This window comes from Bos indicus x Bos taurus, chromosome 7 (assembly GCF_003369695.1).
Source record: "Bos indicus x Bos taurus breed Angus x Brahman F1 hybrid chromosome 7, Bos_hybrid_MaternalHap_v2.0, whole genome shotgun sequence".
NCBI lineage: Eukaryota > Metazoa > Chordata > Mammalia > Artiodactyla > Bovidae > Bos > Bos indicus x Bos taurus.
In genome coordinates, this window is record NC_040082.1 from 66230785 (window position 1) to 66239736 (window position 8952).

Genomic DNA, 8952 nt, shown 5'->3' on the forward strand with positions numbered 1-8952 from the left:
GACAGGGGAGCCTGGTGGGCTGCCGTCTGTGGGGTCACACACAGTTGGACACAACTGAAGCGACTTAGCAGCAGCAGCAAGGATACTTGCACATGCTATTCAAGGTTATCAATAATAACCACAAACATCAGTATAACTCCTATTTGGAAGGTACTATCAGATCAGATCAGATCAGTCGCTCAGTCGTGTCCGACTCTTTGCGACCCCATGAATCGCAGCACGCCAGGCCTCCCTGTCCATACTACAACATTGACTACAACTACAACATACTACAACTATAACACTTCAACAGTGATTTACTTGGAGTTCACTATCAGTTGGGGAAACACACACAAAAACACTAAGAACAAAGGAAAAAAGGCTTTCATTGAAACCATACTTATACCATTCCTCCTGACACCTAATAAAATGGTAGAAAAGAAACAGACACAGTGCTCGCTTTGGCAGCACATATACTAAAATTGGAAGGATACAGAGAAGATTAGCACAGCCCCTGTGCAAGGATGACACACAAATTCGTGAAGCATTCCATATTAAAAAAAAAAAAAACACTATAAACCCATAAGTCAAAGAGGAAAAGAGATGAAACATGAGAAACTGCAATTCTTTTGGAAGCTGGAAAAATTGATGGAATCATGGATGCCTACTTAAATAACCAAATCATTTTAAGGGCCCAATCATAACCCTACAGTGAAGGAAAGTCAATAGGAAGCAAGCCAATTTACGCCACGGAACTCTGCAAAGGCTCCAAACCCGATGACCCCATGCACTTATCAGCCAAGGTCAGGGAGGGCTCAAGGACAGAAAGAGTGATGGTAAGTTTATGTAAGAAGCTACACCCCTGTGTACTCCTCTCCCATTTGTGCTGTCTTAGTGGGTTTATGATTATGATTATTTTTCATTACTTGAATGTGACATTTTGTGAGTAGTAGTAAACACTTGAGTTCAACCTTCTATGATTATGAGTATTATGTTAATTTAAAATTAAATAAGACACGATACAAGTTGCCATGTGCTACAAGCAACTTGGGTTATAGATAATAAATGCTATGAAGCCACATTGATAAATCCCTCGCACTGGATCTTACTATCCCAAAAATTCTGGACAAAATCAAGAATGAAAAACCATGCTACTATTGGGTAATATTTTTACATGAACATTGTGGTGTACATTTGATAAAACAATTCCCTTCCTTAAGAAGTCCTGAGGGTATTCTGAGATCATTTATGTAGTAGGCAAATCCATAGGGTCACTAAACATGTAAGCCAATATAACTAGATATTTATACAAAGAAAATCACCCCTAACTAGTTAGCTGCCTTGAAGAGAATCAGTATGTGGACAAAGGAAAAAACACTCATTTATGCAAAATTTAACAGCCAGTATTAAGTATCTGTCTTTGTCCTCTGAGGATTAATAGGCTATTAATAAACTTATAGACATGTGTTAAGTAGTACAAGCTTAAGTCACTAGAGAGCTTAGAGTCTTAACCACAGGGAGAGTTTGGTAAAGCCTTCCAAGGGAGCTGTATATGGCTGAGAAAGAGTTGTTGAACCCATGTAAACATATATATAGATATGTAATTAATATTCAGATATATAAAACATAGTTATTAAATTAATTGATCAGCTTGTAACAACATATAAATGTTCAAGAAAAAGTTGTTTTTTCACGTTTTAGACTTATTGCTTTAATTTACATTTAGATTTATTGTTTTAGTATCTTTAGCATTAAGATAAAAGAATGAGATATTATTTCAGTTTTTTCAGAAGAGAAATGAGGGTCAATCTTGGTGACGTTGGTCCCGAGTTTTGACACAGTGACTCATCCCCATCACTCTTTGCAAGGCCAGAGGGAACACTCCTCCTTACAGCAGATCGTATGTTGTGTGATTTTTGTGCAAGCCTAATACAGTTATACTAACTTAACACGTTAAAGATGAGAGTGGAAAGAAGGTGACAAATATGAGAGATACTGAGAAGGTAGAAATTACAGAACTCAGTGATCCGTTGATTTTGTGGTGAAAGAGGTGAACCCAGAAAGTTTTCAAGATCTGTTGTTTGGATGATTAGTAATAAAAGTATTCATTTCATTATAATTATGACAATAGTAGCATCTACTACCTTGGCAAATATAATTTGACCCTAGAAATTAGAGAAAGGTAAAATAATTTTTAACACAATGGAATACTACAGTTTTTTAAAATTTTCAGATACCACTTGGGTGTCTGAAAATTTGTCTGTAGAGTTTGATAGTGACCAAATTGCTAATAGTTATCATATTTGAGTGCCAAGATTATAATTTACACTTTTTATTTCCTTACTTTCCCATTTTCTTTTTTCGTTGCTTTCTTTCATTCTTTTTTCTTTTTCTTTTTTTTGGCTACATGGCTTGCAGATTCCTGACCAGGGATTAAATCCCAACTATGGCAGTGAAAGTGCTGAGTCCTAACCACTGGACTGCCAGGAAATTCCTGCCAATATTTTCTTTTTAGAACTTTATAAGGTGCAACTGACCTACAATGATCTTCACGTATTTAAAGTATATAATTTGATGGATTTTGACATCTATATACACGTGAAATCATAACCACAAGCAAGATAATTAAACCTTGCCCCACAAAGCTTCCATGTGCCCTTTCGTCATCCTTCCCACCCATCCTTCTTTGCTTACACTACCTGCCATTCATCCCCAGAAAACTACAAATATAGCTTACTTAGCTATAGAATAGTTTGCATTTTTTGAATGTATATAAATAGAATTATATAGTATGTACTTTTTTGGTCTGCCTTCTTTCAGCATAATTATTTGGGGACTCACTCTTGTTTTTTCTTCTTTTAATATTTTTTTATGTGAACCATTTTAAAGTCTTTATTGAATTTATTACAATATTCTTTCTGTTTTATATTTTTGTTTTTTGGCCATGCGGTATGTGGGATCTTAGCTCCCTGACCAGGGATGGAACCAGCACCCGCTGAATGGGAAGGCAAAGTCTTAACCGCTGGACTGCCAGAGAAGTCCCTCTTTCTCGTTGTCATGTTTATCAACAGTTTATTCCTTTTTACTAATAGTGGTATTCTACTGTATGGATATACCAAATTTGTTTATCCACTCATGTATTGATGGATATTTAGACTGTTTCCAGTTTTTGGCTACCACAAATAAAGCTGCTATGAACATTCACGTATAGGTCTTTGTATGGATATATGCTTTCATTTGTCTTGGGGAGAGTCCTAGAGGAAATAATTAAATATACTATGAACCCTATAAACCAGCCAAATAACAAAACAAATCACTCTAGCTAATAACCCAACAAAGTAAATAAATGGAATTTTTAAAAGAAGAAAAAGAAAACAAATACAAATGGGACAAATAGACAATAAATATCAACATGACAGATTTAAACCTAATCATGTCTATAATCTCATTGTTAAGTCACTAAGTCGTGTGCGACTCTTTCTGACCCCATGGACTACAGCCTGCCAGGCTTCCCTGTCCTTCATTATCTCCCTGCGTTTGCTCAAACTCATGTCCACTGAGTCGGTGATGCCATCCAACCATCTCATTCTCTGTCATCCCTTTCTCCTCCTGCCTTCAATCTTTCACATCATCAGGCTCTAAGTCATTTCTTTGCATCAGGTGGCCAGAGTATTGGAGATTCAGCTTCAACATCAGTCCTTCCAATGAGTGTTCAGGACTGATTTCCTTTAGGATTGACTGGTTGGATCTTCTTGCAGTCCACGGGACTCTCAAGAGTCTTCTCCAACACCACAGTTTAAAAGCATCAATTCTTCAGTACCCAGCTTTCTTTATTATCCAACTCTCACATCCATACCTGATTACTGGAAAAACCACAGCTTTGACTATAAAGACCTTTGTCAGCAAAGTGATGTTTCTTCTTTTTAATAGGCTATCTAGGTTTCTCATAGCTTTTCTTCCAAGGAGCAAACATCTTTTAATTTCATGGTTACAGTCATCTTCCACAGTGATTTTGGAGCTCAAGAAAATAAAATCTGTCACTTTTTCCACATTATACATAATCTCATTACGTATAACCTATATATTTTTTGACATACACACACTGCTTTATTTATTTATTTATATTTGGCTGCACTGGGTCTTTCTCTAATTTTGGTGCACAGGCTTCTCATTGCATCGGTTTCTCTCGTTGTGGAGCACAGGCTCTAGGACCACAGGTTTCGGTAGTTGCGACTTGCTGGCTCCAGGGTATGGGCTTCCGTGGTTGTAGTACCCAAGCTCAGTTGCTCCACAGCACTGGGAGCACATGGAACGCTCCCAGACCAGGAATTGAACTTGTGTCCCCTTCATTGACAGGTGGAAACCTATCCTTTGCACCACCAGGGAAGCCCTATACATAAATAATCAAAGCTCCAATTAAAAGTTAAGGATTATTGAATTGGATAAAAGAGTAAGAAGTACTGCCAACCAGAAATGTACCTTAAATAAAATAGGCACATAGCTATGCTAACCCTAATAAAAAGAAAACTAGAGAGGCTATATTAATATCAGGCCAGTAGATTTCAGAAAAAAAGAATATTATGAGGATCAAAGAAAGTTATTAAAGATATTAAAGTTATTAAAGATAATGAGTTATCATACTCATTGAGTATGATAATGTGGTCAATTCATCAGGAGGACATAATGATCCTAAACATTTATACATAAGAGCAGATTTTGAAAATAAGTAAAGTAAAACTGATGGAAATAATAAAATGAGAAATAAATCCACAGTTATAGTCAGAGAGTTCAATACCCATACTTGTTAACTGGCACAACAAGTAGACAGAAAATAACTAAGGGTATAGAAGACTTGAACAACACAACCAACAAATTTGACAAAATAAGCTTATAGAACACTTTATCCAACAATAGCAGAATACACATTCTTTTGAAAGTGCACCAAGAATATTTACCTAAGTAGCTCATATTCCAGATTGTAAAACAAGTCTTAATAAAGGTAATAGGATTTAAGTCAACTGATAGAAAAATTCATGATATAAGAGCTTTAATTTTTTAATTCATTTTTATTGGAGTATAATTGATTTACAAGGTAGTATTAATTTCTGCTGTACTGCAAAATGAATTAGAGCTATGAGTTTTATTCAGGGTCTTACTAAGGACTACAGCCCAGCAGATAGTCACTCAATGAAAGTGAAAGCCGCTCAGTCGTGTCCAACTCTTTGCAACCCTATGGACCATACAGTCCATAGAATTCTCCAGGCCAGAATACTGGACTGGGTAGCCTTTCCCTTCTCCGGGGGATATTCCCAATCCAGGGATCAAACCCAGATCTCCCACATTGCAGGCAGATTCTTTACCAACTGAGCTACCAGGAAGCCCAGGGAAGTCACTCAGTAGTTCTGAGTAAACTGCTCCCAAGAGGTGCGAGAAAATCCGGTTTATATGTGACAGTTTTGGCAATCAGGTATATATCTTGGTAAAAGATTTCTAGAGCTTCCCTGGTGGCTCAGTGGTAAAGGATCCACCTGTCAGTGTAGGAGATGTGGATTCGATTCTTGGATTGGGAAGATCCCCTGGAGAAGGAAATGGCAACCCAGCCCAGTATTCTTGCCTGGGAAATTCGGTGGAGAGTGGAGCCTGGTGGGCTACAGTCCATGGAGTCACAAAAGAGTTAGACATGACTTAGCAACTAAAGAACAACAGAAGATTACTGTTCAGTTCAGTTCAGTTGCTCAGTTGTGTCCGACTCTTTGTGACCCCGTGGACTGCAGCATGCCAGGTTTCCCTGTCCATCACCAACTTCCGGAGCTTACTCAAACTCCTGTTCATCGAGTCGCTGATGCCATCCAACCATCTCATCCTCTGTCCTCCTCTTCTCCCGCCTTCAGTCTTTCCCAGCATCAGGGTCTTTTCCAATGAGTCAGCTTTTCCAATCAGATGGCCAAAGTATTGGAGTTTCAGCTTCAGCATCAGTCCTTCCAATGAATATTCAGGACTGATTTCCTTTAGGATTGACTGACTGGATCTCCTTGCCCTCCAAGGGACTCGCAAGAGTTCACAGACTTAACTCTTTAACTTTAACAGATTTTAACTCTTTACAGTTAAAAAAAAAACATCAATCCTTCATTGCTCAGTCTTCTTTATGGTCCAAATCTCTCATCCATACAGGACTACTGGAAAAACCATAGCTTTGACTAGACAGACCGTTGTTGGCAAAGCAATGTCTCTGCTTTTTAATGTGCTGTCTAGGTTTGTCAAAGCTTTTCTTCCAAGAAGCAAGCGTCTTTTAATTTCCTGGCTACAGTCAGCATCTGCAGTCATTTTGGAGCCCAATAAAATAAAATCTCTCACTGTTTCCATTGTTTCCCCATCTATTTGCCATGGAGTGATGAGACCAGATGCCATGATCTTAGTTTTCTGAATGTTGAGTTTTAAGCTAACTTTTTCACTCTCCTCTGAAGAGGAGGGGCTTTCATCAAGGGGCTCTTTTGTTCTTCTTCACTTTCTGCCATAAGGGTGGTGTCATCTGCTTATCTGAAGTTATTGATATTTCTCCTAGCAATCTTGATTCCAGGTTGTGCCTCATCCAACCCGGCATTTCAAATAATGTACTCTGCATATATATCAGGTATTCCCTGTAGCTCAAATGGTAAAAAGTTTGCCTGCAATGAAGGAGACCTGTGTTCAATCCCTGGGTTGGGAAGATCCTCTGGAGAAGGGAATGGTAATCCACTCCAGTATTCTTGCCTGGAAAATCCCATGGACAGAGGAGACTTGCAGGCTATAGTCCATGGGGTCGCAAAGAGTCGGACACAACTGAGCAACTAACACTATTACTACTACTCTGCATATAAGTTAAATAAGCAGGCTGACAATATACAGCCTTGACATACTCCTTTCCCGATTTGGAGCCAGTCTGTTGTTCCATGTCCAGTTCTAACTGTTGCTTCTTGACCTGCATACAGATTTCTCAGGAGGCAGGTCAGGGGGTCTGATATTCCCATCTCTTTAAGAATTTTCCACAGTTTGTTGTGATCCACATAGGCAAAGACTTTGGCCTAGTCAATAAAGCAGAAGTACATGCTTTTCTGGAACTCTTGCTTTTTCGATGATCCAGCAGAAGTTGGCAATTTGATCTTTGGTTCCTCTGCCTTTTCTAAATCCAGCTTGAATATCTGGAAGTTCACGGATCACATATTGTTGAAGCCTGGCTTGGAGAATTTTGAGCATTACTTTGCTAGCATGCAAGGTGAGTGCAATTGTGTGGTAGTTTGAACATTCTTTGGCATTGCGTTTCTTTGGGATTGGAATGAAAACTGACCTTTTCCAGTCCTGTGGCCACTGCTGAGTTTTCCAAATATGCTGGCATATTGAGTGTAGCACTTTCATGACATCATCTTTTAGGATTTGAAATAGCTCAACTGGAATTCCATCACCTCCGCTAGCCTTGTTCGTAGTGATGCTTCCTAAGGCCCACTTGACTTCGCATTCCAGGATGTCTGGCTCTAGGTGAGTGATCACACCATAATGGTTATCTGGGTCATGAAGATCTTTTTTGTACAGTTCTTCTGTGTATTCTTGCCACCTCTTCTTAATATCTTCTGCTTCTGTTAGGTCCATACCATTTCTGTCCTTTAATGTGCACCATCTTTGCATGAAATGTTCCCTTAGTATCTCTAATTTTCTTGAAGAGATCTCTAGTCTTTCCCATTCTATTATTTTCCTATATTTCTTAGCCTTGATCACTGAGGTAGGCTTTCTTATCTCTCCTTGGTATTCTTTAGTCACAAAGAATAGATATCTCAGGTTAATGATTTCAGTGCTTTCCTATATGTGGGAAGATGCAAGAATCTGAGTTCATTAAAAATCTTCCTGAGATATACATCTAAGGGGCCTGCTTGTCCAAAGCACAGAGCATCCTGAGATCATCCTTTCTTCTGTGTGAAGCAGAGTGTGCTGTTGGTGAGCATCTGCAGCAGGTTATTCCCTGTAGAATTGGTTGGTGAGCAAAAATGCTCTTTTGTTCTTTGTTTACAGTACATACAAGGTATATCTGACCACAGTGAAGTTAAACTAGAAATCAGTGTTAGAAACATCTTTGGAAAATCCCTCAACATATGGAAGCTGAATAACAATACTTCTATATAACTCACAGATCAAAAATGAACTCAAAAGGAAAATTACAAAATATTTTTAACAAACTAAAGATGGAAGCAAAATATTTGTGGGATGCCATGACTGCATACTTTGGGGAAATTAATAGCACTAAATATTAGAGAAAAATGTCTCAAAACAGTGACTTCAGCTTGCACCTTAATAAACTAGAAAAAGAAGAACAAATAAATCCTGAAACAACTGGAAGAAAGGAAATAATAAAAATCAAGGGCAGAGATCAGTGAAATAGAAAACAAATAATAGAGAAAGTCAACGAACCTAAAAGGTAGTTCTATGGGAATTTCCTGGTGGTCCAGTGGTTAGGACTCCATGCTCTCACTGCTAAGGGCCTGGATTCAATTCCTGGTCACAGAAATAAGAACCCATAAGCCCCATGGTGCAGCCAATAAATAAATAAAATAAAGTAGTTCTATGAGAAGTTTAATAAAAATCAGTAAATCTCTAGCCAGACTGCTCAGGACAAAAGAGAGGAGACAAATTACCAATATCAGAAATGAGTGAGATGCTATCACTACAGATTCCACATATATTAAAAATACACTAGGAAATAGCAAGACAACTTTACTCATTTAATAAAATAGAAAAATTCATTGGAACCCAAACAAACAAGTTTCACTCAAGAATAAACAAATGACCCAAATACCTGTATGTTTATAAAGAAATTGAATTTTTATTTAAAAATCTTCCCACAGAGAGAACTCATATTTTCAAAACCATGATTTTATACTTTTATAAATTTATAAACTGAAAAGATAAATATTATCTAGTTTTTCCTTTGGAATTTTTCTTTGACCA

At 37.8% G+C, this 8952-nt stretch overlaps 1 non-coding gene across 1 annotated transcript; it reads left to right on the forward strand.

Annotated features, from left to right (window-relative positions):
• The first annotated feature begins 431 nt into the window (after positions 1 to 431).
• On the forward strand, positions 432 to 538 carry LOC113896784. The gene has a single exon (XR_003512142.1). It is a non-coding gene; the product is annotated as a U6 spliceosomal RNA (small nuclear RNA).
• The last annotated feature ends 8414 nt before the right edge of the window (positions 539 to 8952 follow it).